The 19,480-nt window shown below is 33.2% G+C and overlaps 2 non-coding genes across 2 annotated transcripts; both read right to left on the bottom strand.

The window, feature by feature from the left end:
- Positions 1-11,739: 11,739 nt before the first annotated feature.
- Trnap-ugg lies at positions 11,740-11,811 on the bottom strand. Its single transcript has one exon. It is a non-coding gene; the product is annotated as a tRNA-Pro (tRNA).
- A 1,603-nt stretch (positions 11,812-13,414) lies between these two features.
- Trnap-cgg lies at positions 13,415-13,486 on the bottom strand. Its single transcript has one exon. It is a non-coding gene; the product is annotated as a tRNA-Pro (tRNA).
- Between the last annotated feature and the right edge of the window lie 5,994 nt (positions 13,487-19,480).

The following is a 19,480-nucleotide window of genomic DNA, read 5'->3' as shown; positions in this document are numbered from 1 at the left end:
AGAACGAGTTACAACTGAATATACACAACAAGTGCCACTAGATATTGCCGATGAAGGAATAATAAACTATCTTGAAGTGCTGTTAGGGAACTAATCCCACAATGTTCTTTTAATCTGTGATCTAGTTTTTCATAGATAACAGAAAGAGTCTAGAGTCAATTATTAATAACTGATAGTACTTAATTTTAAACCTCTCATTGGACTCACTTCAAAAGCTAACTGCATAAAGAAAATGATACACAACTCGAAGTAAAACCTACAAGGAATATTCAAATTTTATGAAAAAATTACACGCGTTTTAACCGCAGAGGAAACCACGATTAACCGTGTGGAGGTGTGAGCTAATTATACCTGACACGATAACACTGTGATTGTGATATCTACTATCGTAAATGGATTTTCCTGTATTAGTATCGATAAATACTGTTTTATCATTCAATAGAAGTTTCATATAGGAATAAAAGTGTACTATAAAAGGTTCGCCGGACATTTAAAACAGTCAAAACTAGCTAGTAAAACAAACATCTAAGTTAACGCAATGCTTTCTTAGGAACATAGCGAATTTAGGAACTAATCTTTGGAAATATCAAAACAAATCCCATCATTAGTAGGTGTATTCAGTAGCTTCAAACTAATTATGTGTATTAACAAATAATAGCTGGTAGAATTGCTAAGGCGCTTCAATCCAGCTATTCGGAGAACTTGTAATAAAGAGATTTGGTGTGATGAGATGCAGCCATGGAATTATCTGGGTGGATATACACCTGATGTTTCTAGATGATTTGAACATTGAACTCCGGTTTCCTGGAATTTTTATAAGAGTTATATGGTTGTTAGCGATCATAAGTATTTAATGGTAATTGTAATTAGATCAACGGTCGAAAATCCGAGGTCACAACGCCAGCATCGGGAACGATGAGAAACGTATATTATACAAATACGAAAGAAAGGTTAAAGTAAGGAGATCACTGGTACTTATAGGTAATAATAGTGGAAATATTTGTCTTGCGACCACCCAAGTCATAAAAACAATTCTTCGCAAATGTTATCCTAATACATACCTCCATGCAAAAAAGATTTATCTTAACAGAATTTGACATGTAGTTTTGGTGTTTCTTAACTACCCAGAGGGTTATTTCGGTTTTTGTTTCAGTTTTAATATTCTTACGCTGTTAGCCATAACCGTAATTGTACCAACAAATCTATAATTAAAAAGCAATATTCCAATCATAAAAATTATATTAATATTTTCTCCGCTTTTTGCCACTTTCGATGGTATATAATTAAGTCAGACCGTATTGATGTGTAACTGCTTCTTCAAACAAATTTATATTTGAATTTCAACTATGGATAAACAACATTCAAGCAGGAGGTGAAAATTGAGGCAAAATTTAAAGTCTGAGTTATATTAAAGGAAATTGAGGATGTATAAAATTTTCATTACCTATCCTATAGATATATAAAATCTTTGAATTCCTAAATTTAATATTTAAAATTGTAAAAGTGCAATAATCTCCTTTTTTATTAAAAAATAATGTTTGTATAAAAACAGAGTTTAAATATAATGCTTATGTAGTTTTCACCATTTATAGCTTAATAGTTAAAATGGAATTAGTAAAATAATATATATTTGTTTTTTTATGAAAAGTTTGTAATGCACTAAACATTTAAAAGAAACATTCGACGCACAGTCTGACGCTGAATTTTCAAGAACCTTCTGAAAGAAACAGCGAAACACAATATTTACACTGTAATAGCCTAGGAGCTTAGATTTAGTTTATATTCTACCTGGATTTTCTTGAAATGGAGAGAGGGATTTTTCTAGGAAAGAAATTGATCGTCCGTCGCACTAGTTTTGGTGGAGGTCTGAATGGGATGGTAATGAAAGGGTTAAAATAATGAAATTATTTTCTCATATTATATTTTTTCTAGATTTATACACATTAACCGAACGTCGGACATAAATAATATTTATACCATCTTCAGACCTAATTGGTAACGAGACTGAATCTTGCCACTTTACGATCCTGTGCGTGGTTAGTTGACTTGGATTTAATATACATGTAGGCCTCCTTGTCTGACGGTTGGTTTTAAGCAAATAAACTATTATATGTCACAAAATTTTTCATTTTATAATTCTTAACTATTTTCATACTTTTCTATTTCTACCTTCACCAAAAATAGCGAGCCTGACGATCTATATATTTCTTAGGAAAGACTTTTGATCCATGATGTTGCATTTGTTGCATGTTGCATAATTTTTTACCATTCAGAAACAAATTTTTTGTATGATTTTCTCCCTTCTGCTTTAGTAACAGACCACCATCTTAGTATAATGTACGGCTTGGTAATCTCAGTATGTTGGAGACAGAGAAGATTACCGCCAGTTCCGAGAGAGTGGACGAGACAAATGTTACAGCCGGCTTTGGGCAATGCCTTATACAGAGTTATATAGGGTTTGTTCTGGACTGTTATTATTATTTACTGTCAAATTGGACACTAATACGCCTTAATACAATAATGGGCGGTTAAACAGCTCACCGTTATTCGTTTAATTTATAGCCGTTTCAGTTCTGCTGTAGGCGATCATCGAGTTGCGAGACAACGTGATGGGATTCGTCTTTACCTGTTCTGTTATGATCTGTAAATTCATATTTTATTTATTTCGTATTTTGTGCTAAGTCGATAGATTGCCAGTGTGATATGTCTTTTGCTACTTCGAACTATATGTAAAAACTATAAAAATAGTCAAATTATCTTTTAATATATAAAGTAGTATAGGTATAAACTTGAAAATGTATGAGTGGATATTGGCATATAAATGATTAAATTATTTAAGCTAATTAGATCGAAAATTTCTATATTTATGTATGGGACTCATAAATATGAATATATATATATATATATATATATATATATATATATATATAATTAATATAATATATATATATATATATAAGTTTATAAGTTTCTATATATAATTACTTTCAAACAAAAATAAAATGAACATATATTTTTCAAACATTTCTGGTTTAAGAAGAACGTCAAAAATCTATGCAAAATTTTTTAGATGTCTTGAAATTTCTGTATGTGTTATGCACTTTACAAATTTTTTAAATTACATGTTTTATATACTGTTTAGTTTTTCGTTTACAAAATATGCCCGATTAAGAATTTGAACTTGAGTTTTTCTTCTATATATTTTGCCAGTTTTACAAAAATTACACCAAAAATATTGTTTTATCTCTGATTAATTACTATAAAACAATAAGATTGTTTTTTGTTATTTTACTGTGGATTGAATTACTGCGTTTTGTTAAATTATAACATTAAATATATACTGTAGCAATTAGGTGAGTATTTCAAAATGATTTGTAATACAAATAACACATAATACTTTTATTATAAATTATATTACAACTAGGTAGATAATTTTGTATATTTTGACTTCTTGAGGAACACGACATATAAGCTAAAGATCTGGAGAAAAAGAAGATAACGCTTTAGACTTTATTTAAGATCCATTGTGGTACAATACATCGAGATATTGTAAGCAACATGAATAATGTATGAGGACGTGAAAATAAAGTGAGTAGGGCTCTTTTTCTTACAAGCTATCTACTTTGTTGTAATATAATTTATAGTAAAAATGTTACTTGTTTATTTTAATTTTAAAATACACCTATGTGAAAATAGCTACACAGATAAGGGTGTTCTCTATTTGAATCAGTATATTAATTTTTTATCTCGCAATTCAAATCCGTCTTGGAGGTGATGAAAACGTTCCTTAATGTAACCCATTAGTAATGTACCATTTTAAAAGGTTTATTAAATGTTGTGAAACTGTCAGGGCCGGATCCAGGGAGGGGCAGGGGGGGCATGTGACCCGGGCGCCGAGTTAGGGGGGGCGCCGCGCCGGGCGCCAAATGATGGGATGAGGCCACCATAAAAAAAAACATTTACCATTTCTACTGTCAAGTGTCAATAGCACAATACAGTCTACGTACATACAATTTCTTACTTCAGTAAACTATATTTGCGCAAACCAAAAGAACATAGGCCTAGTAAGAAATATCTTTAAAGCGGCAGGGTATTTTCATAACTAAGGCTCTGGGTTGGCAACATTGTCTACGGCTTGACTTGGACTAGAAAGCGCAAGCGCAAGTCTCCCGCTCCCGCCCCTGACTAGTGACTCGTGAGTGTTCCCGCTTGACGTGAGCGTGAACTTTTGATGAGTTTTAGGTTAGATTTCATGTCGCAGTTGTATGAATATTCTACCTGTGACTGACATAGATCAACATGTCGAAAAAACCATCAGGGTGTTTCCACAGAAAGAAAGCTAAAGCAAGACAACAAGAGGCCGCGAAATCGTTCAACTTTAATGTCATCATGGTTGCAAAATATATCAAGGACCAAGGTAACTAATTTTTGTTGTATTTTAATTTGTTAAGATTCATTTTGAGTACAAAACAGTTATAGGCTATAGCGGCATAATAACAACAAACTTCAGTTTTAATGTTAAAAATAGTGGTTATAGATCATCAATTGTAAATATAGTTTTAGTTTATAGATATTTTATAGATTCGTTGCCTGAATGAAAAATTCCTCTCCCGTTCACATTCGTCGGCCGACGCCCACCACACCTTGCGTAGCATAAACACATTTAAATATTCAGAACTAAATACATTAAAAAACATATACATAAAATGCTTCTTTCACTTACTTTCTATGCTATTATTAACGATAGTTTTAATACGGCAACATACGTACTAAAATGTTAACAATACATTGATTGTAATAATATCCCCTTGGCCCTTACTACTAAAACAATTAAATTAATATATCGAATAGGCTGTAGGCTAGTACTGTAATAGTATCCCAATTAAGATAGCATGTTTTTTAGCATTATTGGCACTATTTAACAACATTATATTTTTGTAACGTTTTTAGTTAGGCCTACATGATTTATAAAACGTTACACAATGTAATAATTTGTTTATGTTGTACATGTAACCTACTTAAAAAATTAAAATGTTTGGTCATGTGTGCATTTATGTCTGTTGCTTACAGACGAAGCCGAACCTGAAGCAACGAGAAATAAGCCGTCTGTTCAAAGAGGGTGCGGTGGGAGAAGAAACGCTGGAGGAGAAGATCTCATGGACGTTTGTGCAGAGAAAGAAGACAAACAATGACTTTATTTGTGAAAAACCACATACTTCGCATGCTACTAATTTTAGGGCCTCTTCTACGTCATTTCAAGAAGCCGTTTTCAGTTTCAGACTCAAAAGGGCCTAACCATGAAAGAACAGGAGAGTGAATGTGAGTACAATTTTAATTTTAATGGACCCTGGAACTTGGCCAACTCAGCTTAGTGGACAAACAAAGATGTTACATCATACAAAGGAGATGTGAAAACGATGATCATAATCCTGATTTGAGTAAAAGCGGTAGGGAGGGCCGAAACCTTACAAAAGATTGGTTTTACAAAAATTTTGAAAAATGGTTCAAAGGTCAAAAGATCTTATTTGGCTTTACAGCGAGACAATGAATGCTTTGTACTGTGTTCCATGCAGGCTTTTTCGTCATTTGAACACAGAACATGAAAACTCCCAGTACATAGGGATCGACAAGGAGTTGCAGGATCAGATAAAAAAGGAGGAATCCCACTGGAGAGAAGTACTAACGCTGTATACTAGATGCTGTCTTAATTTTTGGCAAACAGGGTAGTGCATTCAGAGGGACAAACGAAACTTGTAACTTTGCAGATCCAAATAGTGGAAAATTTCTCAACACTATAGATTTAATTTCCCACTATAATGAGACCTTGCGTGAGCATATTGGTCGCCATAAGAAAGGGCAGCTTCAGCTATTTTTCTCACACAGTACAAGATGAGTTTCTTGATCTCATTGCAAATGCAATTAGAGAAGACATAATTCAGGACATAAAAAAAGCTAAATATTTTTCATTGATTTTCGACTGTACCCCTGATGTAAAGTAAAAATGAACAAATGACTGAAGTCATTCGTTACATTAAATATACTGACGAAGGGCCAGAGGTATGTGAAAGCTTTTTAGATTTTTTTACTGTGAGTGAAAAAACAGGCGAGGGGCTTTTTGAAAGCATTGCTAAAAAGCTCAAAGAAGATGGTCTAGACTTGATGTTTTTCAGGGGCCAGTCGTATGACAACGGAGCAAACATGGCTGGGAAATACAAGGGTGTCCAGTCAAGGATTGTGCAAGAGAACAAACTGGCCTACTTTGTCCCATGCTCAGCCCATTCCTTAAATTTAGTTGGGGTTCATTCAGCAGAGGCCTGTGTTGAAGCACAATCGTATTTTGGTATTATAAACAGCCTCTACAACTTCTTTCATGGCTCTACATCAAGGTGGGAAGTTTTAAAACAACATGTTCCCCTTTCGTTAAAATCAGAAAGTAAAACAAGATGGTCAGCAAGGATTGATTCTGGTGGAGGTTATTTATAAACATATGGACAAAGTGCTCTCTTCTCTTGAAGACTTAACTACCCATGAGTTCTCATCTCCTGAAACAAGAGCTGAAGCTAAATCGCTACTTAAAAACGTGAAAAGGTTTTGAATATGTTATTATGACATGCTTTTTTGGTATTCAGTCCTCAAGAAAATTGATAGAGTTAGCAAGTTTCTACAAAGAGAGGAACACAACAGTAGACAATGCTGCTAGAAACATACAAGGTCTTCTAAATGTATTATCTTCAACTAGGGATTTAACTGTTTCAGAGGCAATTGATGAGGCAACATTTTTAGCTAATAAATATGGGCATAACAGCAGAGTACAAGGAAACAAGAAAGAGAAAGAAAAAAGAAAATGACAGGAGACACAAATGAAGATGATGGGCCAAATTTTACTGAAGAAGAAGAAGAGCTTTTCAAAAGATCACTTTTTCAAATATGTGATAGAATTATTTAGTGAGCTAACTAACAGATATGATGCGTTAAAAATCGTTGCTGATAAGTTTAATTTTTTGTGTGGGGATCAAATAAAAAAAATGGATGTTAAAAACTTTGAAAAGTAAAGCAAAAAGAATTAGCTATAACATATGCCAGTGACTTAAATGAAGAAGAGCTTGTGAATGAAATAGAGAGTTTTAAATTTCATGCCTTAAATATGGAAGATGGATTGGAAGACGCAACAGCAGCATCTTTGCTCAAAATATTGCAAAGAGCAAGTTGAAAAGGGTTATCCAAACATATATGTAGCTCTTAAAATCTTTCTAACGCTTCCAGTCTCTGTAGCATCTGGAGAGAGAAGTTTCAGCAAATTGAAGCTTATAAAAAAACCTATTTAAGAAATTCTATGAAACAGCAAAGACTAACTAATTTAAGCATTGTATCAATTGAACATGAAAGGGCTTCTTTGATTTATTTTGATCAGATATTTAACACATTTGCAGCAAAGAAGGCTCGGAAGATAAAGATTCTATAATTGTTAGTATTGTTTTTTTCTAAAACAATTGTATTGTTTTGGATTCATGTAAAATTGTAAAATAGACAATTTCTATTTCATTAAAATAACACTTTCTTATTCAAACCTAAGTTTTATTTTATTTCAACCCCATATACAAAGCATATAGTAGTAAAACTTATGGTAAATAGTTTGGTATCGGGGGGGGGGCGCCAAAAGTCAAGCTTGCCCCCCCTAGAAGAAATGATAGATCCGGCCCTGGAAACTGTACCTATGCATCCTCTTACTTGATTTATATTAAGTGCAAACCATGGTCTAACTCAACACCTAAAATAATTTTGTCACATTCATGTTAACCATATGTAATTTTTTTGTTCAGCCATCTTATATAACTATATTTAAGAATAATTTGTGGATTTCGCACATTTGGTATCGATACCTTTGGTCTGCTGATACTGATGAAAGTTTACAATCATAACCAGAATGATAAATATCTTGTGTTATATCCGGCGTTTAAAAACATGTATCTGATTTGTTTTAACGAAGTAATCATAACATGAATAACAGATAATTATTTATAATTCCCCTGATTTTGACTTAATTAACTTTCACATTAAACACGAATTGGATTTTTTGTAACGGAAATCACTCACCGTTACGTTGAAGAGGACGCGACTTTTTAATGAAACAGTTGTGAACACAGGCGTCGCATGGCCCCGGGAAGCGTGTCTTGTGAATTGCAGGAAATCCTATATTAGAAGGATCGTATGATTTGCAAAATTGCGTGCAAGTTATTCACCCGATCTTCATTCACTAGACGTCGACGGACAGTTTAGTCTACTTTCACATCCGTCATCCTGGTGTTGCGAAACGCAGAGCGCCACACACCCTAGTTTAGGAGACAATTTATACGTTCTTGATGTATATGTACATATGTATTTTTGAAAATGCGTTATAGGTGATTAACGTTATAGGATGGTTCCTTTTTTATATTTGGCTAAATGTCAGCGAAGCCCAGTTGTGGAGCTGGAAAAATTTAATGTCTGTCTGTCTGTCTGTCTGTCCGCACGATATCTCGTGAAGGAACAGGCCTAATAGACTTTAAATGTTACATGCAACTTTATTCCTAAAAGAGGAAAATTGAGTACAATGATTGTACGTGACGCTCCATGGGATTTAGCTAAGCTTTAGCAAAATCTATAACTCAGGGTGATATCCTGAGAAAGAATTAAGCTATAAACTTTATCTCTTTAACGAGTATTTTGTTTCGTTTTGGAAAAAATCTCCATCGGTTTGTGTACCAATTTATCTGCTGCTTGTGTGTCAGTTTTCCGTTGGATATCAAAAACGATTTCATCTATGGGCTTGCATGAAATGTCAGTTCTACATACACAAGAATGCTTTTGATGTAGGTGCACATGTCTATTCATTGGGCTTAGCTGTGTGTAATTGAAATGTATAATTCATTAGGCTAGCAGTTTTTCTCTTCTGTATCCCTGGGGGGCTGTAAAAACCAATCTATTTTTGTAATGATTGTCTGTCTGTCTGGACATATCGAGAATGAAATAACCTGTTAATCTTGCATGCGACTTCAATGAAGCCTCTTACGTAACACGTGGTGTAGTGGTGTACTACTACCTTGTATTTGTAACACAAGTTTTTACACAAGGTTTTATATTTCCGGTATGTTTCTCTATATGCTTTCCTGTATATGGTAAAATATTAAGGCGTTTTCTTTGCCTTGCACTAGGATAGGTATCATGATTAATAAAATGTACTTACGGAGCTTGAAGTTTGGGTCCTTAAATTCAGCATGTTGTTATACAAAGTTCTTTTTAATGTTATTCACAAATGTAGAATAGTAAGAGTAGTATAGTTTGTTACCATTTTATACACTAATTTAGTAACTAAATCAAGCGCTATTTTAAACTTCTGAAGTAGTCCCGTCTATTGTTATTGATAGTTTGGTTTGTTGAACAGACCCTTTGAAAGAAAATATTTGAACTGAATTGCTTAGCGGAATGTGACGGCACAGTTTACAGATACGGCGACTGTACTAAACGATTCTGAACACATCCGTCATCATCAGTGTCATAAATAATGGATCTTGACACCTTTTTGTCACACTGACAAGCTCACCGCCTTCTGGGAACGGTCAACCTCAATTAGGAAAACTATTTGTTACTTCGAGGAAACACTGATTTTGCAGCAGCCGCCACTTGCTCCCTCCTGAATCCAATTATAACTTAACCGCAGTTTGTTAGGTTAATTCAACTTTGGAGACCTTAAGCGAGCCTCGTTTCACGCGGTGCTCGTTTGTGTTCCGTAGTCGCATAACTGCAATTGTAGATTGCCGCTATCGGACCTCTAGAAGATTTTAGATTGTAGCGTATATTTTATAACGACGTACATTGTGTATATAACAAACATTGCGCATTTAAAACTAATTTAAGGGGAAAGTAAGTAAAAAAATAACAAACATTTTGTATATGATGGAGCAATCTTATGTATGGATTCCAATATCTAAAATTGATAAAATATTGTTAATGGATATTTAAGATGTTGGCTGGCCGGGAAGTTTAACTATTATTTCAACCATTCGGTAAACACGATGTCTATATATTAATTTAGCAAACTTTATTGTTCCACTTTTCAAAATATCTAAGAAATGTCGAATAGAGTTGTGTTCTACCTTACTTAGTACACCGTCTCTATCTATGTTTGTGTTTTAAGGAGGAATAATATATATTTAAATTGAGTACAGGTATAAAGTTCAAACTTGCCAAAATGTTTAATCTAATTAAGATTTGTTTTGAAAAAAATGTGTTTCAATACAATATCATATCAAAATGGCAGCCGTCCAAAAGTTTCAAATGTAATAACTCAAAAACGGGAGAGTTTGTTTGTATCTTTGTAAAATGGTGTTATATCAGAAAGTAAGATAATACATTAAGAAAAAAACCCTGAAAAATATGTTATAGTTTTATGCCGAATTATGGCCAAAGGTTTACTCTTATATGTCTAAAGAACACACGCGTCCTAAACACACAAACTCCAATGCAATTTTTGGACAGGAAAAAAGAACATTGCCTCATTTAATAATATTCATTTCAAAAAGAAAAACGACCATGACGTATTGCAGGTAATAAAGAATGTTTTGTTTTATTCTTGTAACCAAATTGGCTTTAAAGCCAATGCTAGTATTTCTACCTTGAACTACTACATGATGTCAATGAACCTCGGCAGCGATGATATGGAAGTGTTCAATTAAACACTATGGTGTATCAGGCTGTTATATAAAAGAACAATAGGTGATTCATGCTAGGAAGCCAATATTTGTATTTGCAGAGCATGGAAATAGTTTTTCGTCTTGATGATGCTATACACTTTTAATCAGGATCATACAGAATTTTGCATTTTTGTTTATAGAATTTGTTTTATTGTGTTAAATAGTAATATATGATATAGGTGTCAGAATATTGTTGAACTGCACCAGATTCAACAAAGTTTCAATCTTTTCGTATCAATGTTAGGTTTCTAAAATCTAAAATGTTGGTATTATTAATATAAAAGTGATACGTTAAGAGCTACATTTTTAGATGCTGCAATAACCGTATTTTACATCTTAACTTCTTTATCTGTATCTGTATGAAATAAAGATTATTCCGTACTTTCCAACTCCCTGAATATAATTTGCTCTGTCAGCTTGAAAGGCTATTATTTAAAGTGTCAGTATATGGGCCATATATACTAATTTGTGAACTTCTTTTCCTGATTGCTTCACATTTTAGACCATTAATTTAAATAATTTAAAATGGATTTCCATTTATAACATATCTTTATTTACGTTATGATGGCATAGAGCATAAATAATTTTTTTAAATTTCTATCTTTTTTGATACGATTGCTATAACTAGTTAAAATGTTATCTTGAGGTTTTAAGGTGGCGGACTTCCAAAATATTTTGGAATATACGCTAACTTATGTGTCGTCTAACTATCCGCGTTCTAGAAAATAACGTTAACAACAAATAACTTTAATTTAATATTTTAACATGATGAACGTGAATGATCTTTTATTTGGCAATATATTATGAGTAAAATAGTGAAACTTTAATTTGATATTTCAACATGAGAGATGAACATTAATTATTTACTTCCAAAATACCTGAAAAAATTTATTCGGCAATCTATGAAAAGAAAAATAGTGACTAATGAACTAAAATAATAAAAACCATACATTTTAAAAAGTTATGATGTTAAATTTTTTATCGCTTATAAATGTTGAAAAAAAGTAACGGGCCGCTCCGGGATTTGAACCCGGGACCTCCTGCACCCAAAGCAGGAATCATACCCCTAGACCAAGCGGCCACTTAGAAGATACGTTCACTTCCAACACTGACCTCCATAATGAGTGAAAGTCGGCGGTAGACTATACACAAGCTACCGGTGCAGCATGGGAATAACAGCTACATTCTGGTCTGCGACCGGATCAGCCCTTCTAGTAGCTGCAATAAACCAGTTCATTGTTAGTGTACCTTGTTACAGTAGCTCTGATACAGCTGGCGCCATTGCATCAACTGCATTGTTTGTTCTGATTGGTTCCACTTAGGACTGATTCAGCTCACGCACAGGTAATGGCTGATATGTAATCTAAGAACCAATTACGTTTGAAAAGATATGGTTGTAGATATTGGAACTATCTTCATCAACCGTTTGAAATTGTGAAATGTTCTCAGTACAAAAACTCCTATACGGTAAGGTGTACTCAATATTTCTTATACAATTGAAGTATACTAGTTAGAAGGTTTGCTCATATCAAAATAAAATTTATATTTGTGAATAATAATAAAACTATACTTATTAATAATAAAAACGTGTAGTGGCTTATTTCTAGAAATTTTCTCACATACATAATTTATTTATTTAGTACGGGTAAAAGTGGCAACAGTATTATACAGGATCTCTTGGCATGGTTATGTAAGCTTACTAACTGGAGGTCAAATTTTGAGAATGCTTTGAATCCCTAATTGATTGGAGCTGTATTGGTTTTCTGTTTCTTGACTCTTATGTTATCTCCCGCATAGGGTCTTTCAAGATTATCCAAAACATCGCTGGGATGCAAAATTTTATATATAATATAATTATGTATAATCAATAGTTAACAAAAATAAATAGATACTTAATCAATAGCAATAAATATTATAAACGGTGACATAAAAAGAACTAAAAACAGAAAATACTCAACAACTAACATTAAATCAATATCATTGCAAGCGTCAGGGTACACTCTTCTTAGAAATTGTCTACTTTTTCTGTATTCAGGAAAGTTGCCTTAAGGAGCTATGAATTTAATTAAATAACTGATTTCTCAAGCCAAAATCTATTGAACCACCTTAAAGTCCTTGGTTTAGTAATAAAGCAGTTAATTTAATAGTTAACATTTAGTAATTCTATTAAATTTTTATTTCACTCATGTTCTTTGGTAAGAGTTTGCATTTAGGAAATTTCTTAAAACCCTAACTACTAATAAAATAATAACGTAATAAGGAAAAGAAATAAGACATAAAGTATTAGGTATCATTCATACATATTTTTAATGGCCTTCCTAAACTTTATACAACTTGGAAATTGATGAAACCATCAAAATTATTGATCGCATTTCAAGTTTCTTCTTTTACACCACACCAAAACATTGCTAATTGCTCAATCATTCTTGAGGTAGATCGGACTCTTCGTGAAACTAAATTCAGTTGCAATTGTGCTATCAATATTTCTTATACTCAGTATAAATTGAAAAACTTTGAAGATAGATTATACATTATATCGGGTAGTATAAGCCTCAAAAAGTTCAAATGTTTGATCGTTTAACAACAAAAGTAAAATAACGTTTCTTACATAACTATAATATCCACTTATTGTCGAATTTCAGTCTATTTAATCAGTAACTTCTCTTTCAAATAAAAACAACAATGGGCCGCTCCGGGATTTGAACCCGGGACCTCCTGCACCCGAAGCAGGAATCATACCCCTAGACCAAGCGGCCGCTGTTGTTATAGAGATTAACATACTGTCAGCTGTAATATATATGTGTATTAGATTAATTCACGAGAGCTTTGAAATTTTGTACAAAATAAATATATAACGGTTTAATTTTGAGCACCGAGGATGAAGGTGAAACAGTTCTGTCAGTGATTGGTTGGTCTCAACTGTATTTCTTAAGGAGAGGCTAGTCTTTAACTGTGTTAAAATCACACCTCCATTCTCGAAACCGGTTTCGCTTCATTAGGCTTGATCATTTAGTAAGCTTTAGAAAATAGGTGATTAATGTAATTAGTTATATATTCTTCATTTTTTAACCCTCTTTCATAACTCATAAAACTGCAATCAAGCAGTTATTCTCCCCCTTGACTCCTAATAATTTAATGACTTTTAGGAATGACTACCGAGTGTTATATTTACTATATGAGAAATTCTCACAGTTTTATTCACAACACATTTAAAGAATGTTTCAACAACGTATTGAAAACTGTACATTATAAACACATGATATATGTTAAAACATCGTTGAGTTGATTTTAGGTAAAAAATAAATAAAAGAAAGTAAAAACAATAGCATGGGAGGCTCATTCTCACTTTCATTTTCATCACCAGCACAGATTGATTGGCCTTAAAAAGCCCTTTCAGTTAAGTGTGGACAACAGCTGCAAAGAACCTACGGGAGAAGTGCTGAACTAGAAATTCATAAATAATTCATCTGATAGGTTTGAACTGAGATATATTCTGGGAGTCGCCGCTTCGACATTATCAATGGATTCTGCCTGTCTTAAAACCTTCAGTCAGGATGAGATTAAATTAATTCAGATTTCAACTGCTTTCAAACAAGAGAATGCACATATATTTTCACCTTGACTGATCACAAGGCGAAGTCTTCGTAGTATATTGGCTGCTTGGGAAATCGCGATTGATGATTTCTGGTACAGCTGTGAATTTCTTAAGCAAAGTAACATGACCACGACATTTGCGTTGATTCAGCACCGTATACGAGCTTTGGTATTTAAGTTCCATTTTGAATTTCCAGTTGGAGAGATTTCTTACATTTTATAAAACTTTCATTGTTCTGCTTGTTTTATTTGGGTTGGCCTCCTTCGAAATCATTCCATGGGAACACGTGGTGATAACTTCCGGCGAGAATTAACATGAATTTTATAGAATTATAATAATGGCAACAATGGTATTCAAAGAGAAAATATATTTTGAAATTAGTTATTTTATGACTACGTAAATTCATGCTTAAGATGTTAGTATGATAATTGTTTCACGATAATTTCATGTTTTATGAACGATTTGAATAGACTCATTATTCAATTTAATGTTTTGTCCCATAAATTCTCGTTTTGCCCATAAATCTCCTTTAGTCTCGTTGTGCCGTTCTATCAGCATTTCGTTACAGCATGCTTCTATCACCACAACCAACAGAACCACGCATGTCATGCTCATCTTTCAAATCAACAGATCCCACGTTTATAATTACTCACGTAATTATTGTCCAATCCGTAAAAGTTAAATCAATCAAAAACATTTTTGACATTGCAAAACTTGTGTACGTAAATGAGGGTGGGAAATTATTCCAATAGGAAATAAATGTAATGGCAGCTACGATTTCAATACGTAGAGGAGGTGGACGTGTTATCCGACTTACGGTGTCTCTATTAAGGTAATTTTATTCCGCCTACTCTAGTGATGATCAGGATAATATTAAATAAGTTTCTGACTCGTACAACATTAAAATATTGTTAGGATAATTGGTGTATAATCTTTTTTAAAAGGTTTGCTGTGGTGAGTAATTATCAGGCAAGAGATTATACACTGAAATTGATATCGAAATATTTAAGAGTTTTTAGAGTATCAGAAAAAATACCGACAGTCCAGAAAGCCCTCCTTATAAAAAAACTTTTAAAACCTGATATTCTGAAACAACGTTTTATGGTAAAACGTGTTTTATTAGTTTGAAACAAGGGCTCAGTTTAAGAATTTTATTTGTACAGACTCAAACGTATTAAGAAATAATAAAGCAATTTAAAGCTAACTCTGAAGAAAGTATTATCAATAGCAAAAACGTGTTTCCTATAATAAATGCAATTTTCTGTCATTGTAGTTACCAAAAACTAATCTACTAGTTTCAATTACACTGACGAACTCTTTTGAGATTAACTAATTATCTACACTTCTGGCAGTGTCTTTATATTTATGGGAAAAAATGGCAAGATGATTCAATCACCTTTTAGTCATTGTTGACAGCAACCGCGTCTTGAAGCGACGAAGGCAAGAAAAGTTATTTCAGGTGTTGCTGATGATGATGGTAAGACCAGAAGTAACTTGAGTACCTTTATGAGTTCAGATAGAAATCTCTGGTTTTAATGAGGTTAATTTTGTATTACTGCTATTAACTCACGGAAACTTCTAACGTTGTTATCTTTTGCTAGCTCTGACAATAAAGAAACTTGGCTTAAGAGTTTTGTCTCGTCCAGGTCAGATTCAAAATGGTTATGGATGTCATTCACTTTACACCTTACTTCTTCCATTTTTGCTTCCACCGCGTGCATTAGAACATCTTCAATGTTCTGGTATACTTTAACACCAGAATGTTGAACTTGGCATTTAATGTCTAACACCAAGTTATCAATACTATTACTGCACTGTTTTCTCAAATATTATTTTGGCCCGAAGCATGTTAGAGTTGCGAATGGTAACACCTTTTACTCGCCGCTTTTTTGGTGACCGCTTAGGAGGTACTCTTATATAGGGAAAGCTTACAAGAAGTAAATCCAAATCTACTGTTGATTTATCCACTTTACTCCAAAGGTCATAAAACGTCTTATGTCCTCAAGCCTGTTAAACGAAATTTCACACGATTAACTTGGGCTAAACCGTAGAGTATGCTGATGTACCGGTAACTTATTTGTAGCTTCTTAGCAAGCTCCTCAGTTATTTAAAAATCTAGTGCGACTTCTAAGTGAAACCTTGGGTTTGATTAAAAACATTATAGCAAGCCATTCGCTTTAGGATCTCCAGTTCTGAAAGGGCACATAAGATTTCTTATAATGTAAATTGAGTGTTTGTAACGATTTTAATCTAACTGTATATCTTATGGGGCATAAAGGTTTTAGTGTAGTGTTTTTGTTACAGAAGTATTGTCATTTTTGTTTGGTTTATAATGAAGGATAGTCATTTTTTTAGTGTTTGAAATGCTTGGCAAATGCATACACATTTTGTAGTACATCGTTGAATTCAGATACAGTCTCTGCTACTATTAGTGACAGAAATTAAAACAGTGTATGTCAGTTTCGCGATTTCAGTTAGTTTAATCAAGCCTGAGTTCCTTTCATTTCCCTCTCATATTATCAGCCTCATCATAACACCGGTTACGACAGTTCTTGAGATCCAATTCAAATCTTAACAGAACATCTTGCATTATTTCGGTTAAAGTTCCCCAGTCGTTGAAGATGTTTCAATAAGCAGATAAAACCTTAACCACCTCAAAATCATCATTGACAAGTCAGGGCTCAATTATAACCGTTGTTTTTTTTTCGAATTAATGCAAAATGTTCTTCATAATGTTCTTCACTCCTCCACATCAACTCATAAGCTACTCTGCGGTTTTTCATTTTGGCCCTTACAAGAAAGCCACAATTCTTTTTCTTAGTAAGCCACTACTTTGATTGAGGAATATGTATTTCCCTCAAAGTAAAAATGTCATACAAATTTCAGTCACTTACTACCAGTGTGGTCTCTCAATGCAAGTGTGCGAGTGATTGAACAAAGTGCTTTCAACATTGGAGAATTTGCAATGTAGGTTAGGTTCGTAGGTTAGACGTCACCGCTCGAGCTAATGCCAAGTATCTTTGCGTCTGCCGTTCGCCATTGAGTAATGAATTGGGCTGAAACAAATTTGAGCTAAGTCAAAGAATATACTTGACGAGAACTAGGCGGTAACAACAGTTTTTGACTATTTTATTTGTAATTTAATTTGATATAATAAAATATAAACAATTTAACTTGGCAAACTTGTATTTTTTTATTCTTGACAACAAATAGCAATTTAATAACTCAATTAATATTTTAAAATTTCTGTGTTTGACACCCCAGACTTTTTCCTGAAATTTCGGAGAGGTCAACTTATCAGTTGACCTCTTCGAAATTTCAACCCCTATTAACACAGTGTATTAAAAACTGATATCCCGGTTCTATCATCCTGAAGATTATAATTAGTTTTTTAATGTTTAATTTATTGAACACCTGAAATAATTATAAAGTTATAAAAACCTTAATTTTGAGATACAGGTTTAAACAATGTGCCTAGATCTAGTACCTTATTTTATTTTTAGTTAGCACTTTGAAATACGATTATTTTAATTAAATCCCTGGAAACACGTTGTTAATTAAGTTTATTTAAATTGAGAGTGTAGTTAAGCTTCTGTAAGTTTACAGGAAAATCATTGGTAGGTGCCACTTATTAAGTTGGTAGAATAAAAAACATTCACTGAAACCTTCGACATCGTGCAATATCACTTTTGTTTGGATTTCAGTTTATTTTTCTAATATTCATCCGTCATTTGCCTTGATTGTGCAATAAAGCACTTACTGAGTAAAAAAATAACAATAAGAACACGTTTTTGTGGGACACTTGTAAAAAATCACAGTTTTGCAACATATTTGTTTATTCATCACGTAAAGTAAAAAAGTAATGTTATTGACAATGAAAAGTTAGAGCTGAGAATCTCTGTCTATATAACACTTAGCCTGGGGAGTGGGGACCAACAGTCAAACCGTTGGTTTTATGTTAATATTTTGAAAGGTATAATATAAAAATCACTTAATTAAGTTGCAGTATTGTGAATTATATCATAGTTCTGCAGCGCATTGTTTCTACTGTTTTATGTCGTGTCAAGGTAAACTTTACTAGTAGGATTAGTAACGGAAACGGCAGTGAAAGTTTAAGAAGGTTTCTAAATACCTGCCAGAAGAAGGCAACTTGCTATCTCCTTCAACCAATCTTGGCTTGCTGTGCTCTGTAGCTTCTCCGCAATTTGCATTGCAAAGTTTATTATACTATAAACACTGGAGTACATTTATTTTTATTTCTGTGCCAAAAATGTTACATAAGGACTAAAATCTTCAAGGCTTTAATAAATTCATACGTAGATTTCTAACAAACGCACAAGAACCAAAAGGTTTTTCGGTGGTTTTAATGTAGTTTATATAGTTTTATTAAATATAAAAACGCTAGTTTTATGGTTTCAAACGTAATTAAATGTAGTTTAGAATTGATTTAATGTACGCAATAATTTATATAGGCAAGCATTAACAGGATTCTAGATTTCATAAAAAACGACGATCCGTGAGTACAGCAACAACAAGTGGAAAGGACGAGGATCGTTGTAAGCGACGTGTTATCTGTCAGTTTCTATCAACATAAGTAATGATAGCCACAGAGACATCGAGTGGTTGGAAGCCGGCCAGGCTGGTTGTGGGAAAGAGTGCTGTGCGGGTGCAAGCTCTCATTATTAATTAACAGATGCATTCAGTAGATGCAGGGTTGATGTATTGTATCTGCAGTCCATGTAACTCTAGACTAACTGTGATAGTAATTCATAGGCTGTTTGGCACTTGAACTCGCATACAGAGTTAATGCAGGGTTGGGACTGTTTTGATTTCAAAAGGTCTTCTTTACGTTACCTTAAAAAAGGTTCTCAGCATCTCCCAATGATGTAACACTGGTGTTTTATCCATAATCAACGCCTCTCAACTTTTTCCTACTGCAGATTCATTGATGTGGAATCTGTCATATTGTACATGTGTTTCAGGCAGAGAAATGTTCGGTATGGAAAATTCCCGATCCTTATTTGAAATTTTAATTTTGTATTAATATATTTATAAATTTACTTATAATTAACAAATAAATTGTATTTTACAAGTATAGAGGCAGAATAACGTATGGTTTAGAATGTTTAGACCAGATACCTAGTTAGAAAATAAT

Source organism: Homalodisca vitripennis, chromosome 6, assembly GCF_021130785.1.
Source record: "Homalodisca vitripennis isolate AUS2020 chromosome 6, UT_GWSS_2.1, whole genome shotgun sequence".
In the NCBI taxonomy this organism is placed as follows: domain Eukaryota; kingdom Metazoa; phylum Arthropoda; class Insecta; order Hemiptera; family Cicadellidae; genus Homalodisca; species Homalodisca vitripennis.
Note: the sequence above shows the minus strand (reverse complement) of the source record. Positions and strands in the feature narration are given on the sequence as shown.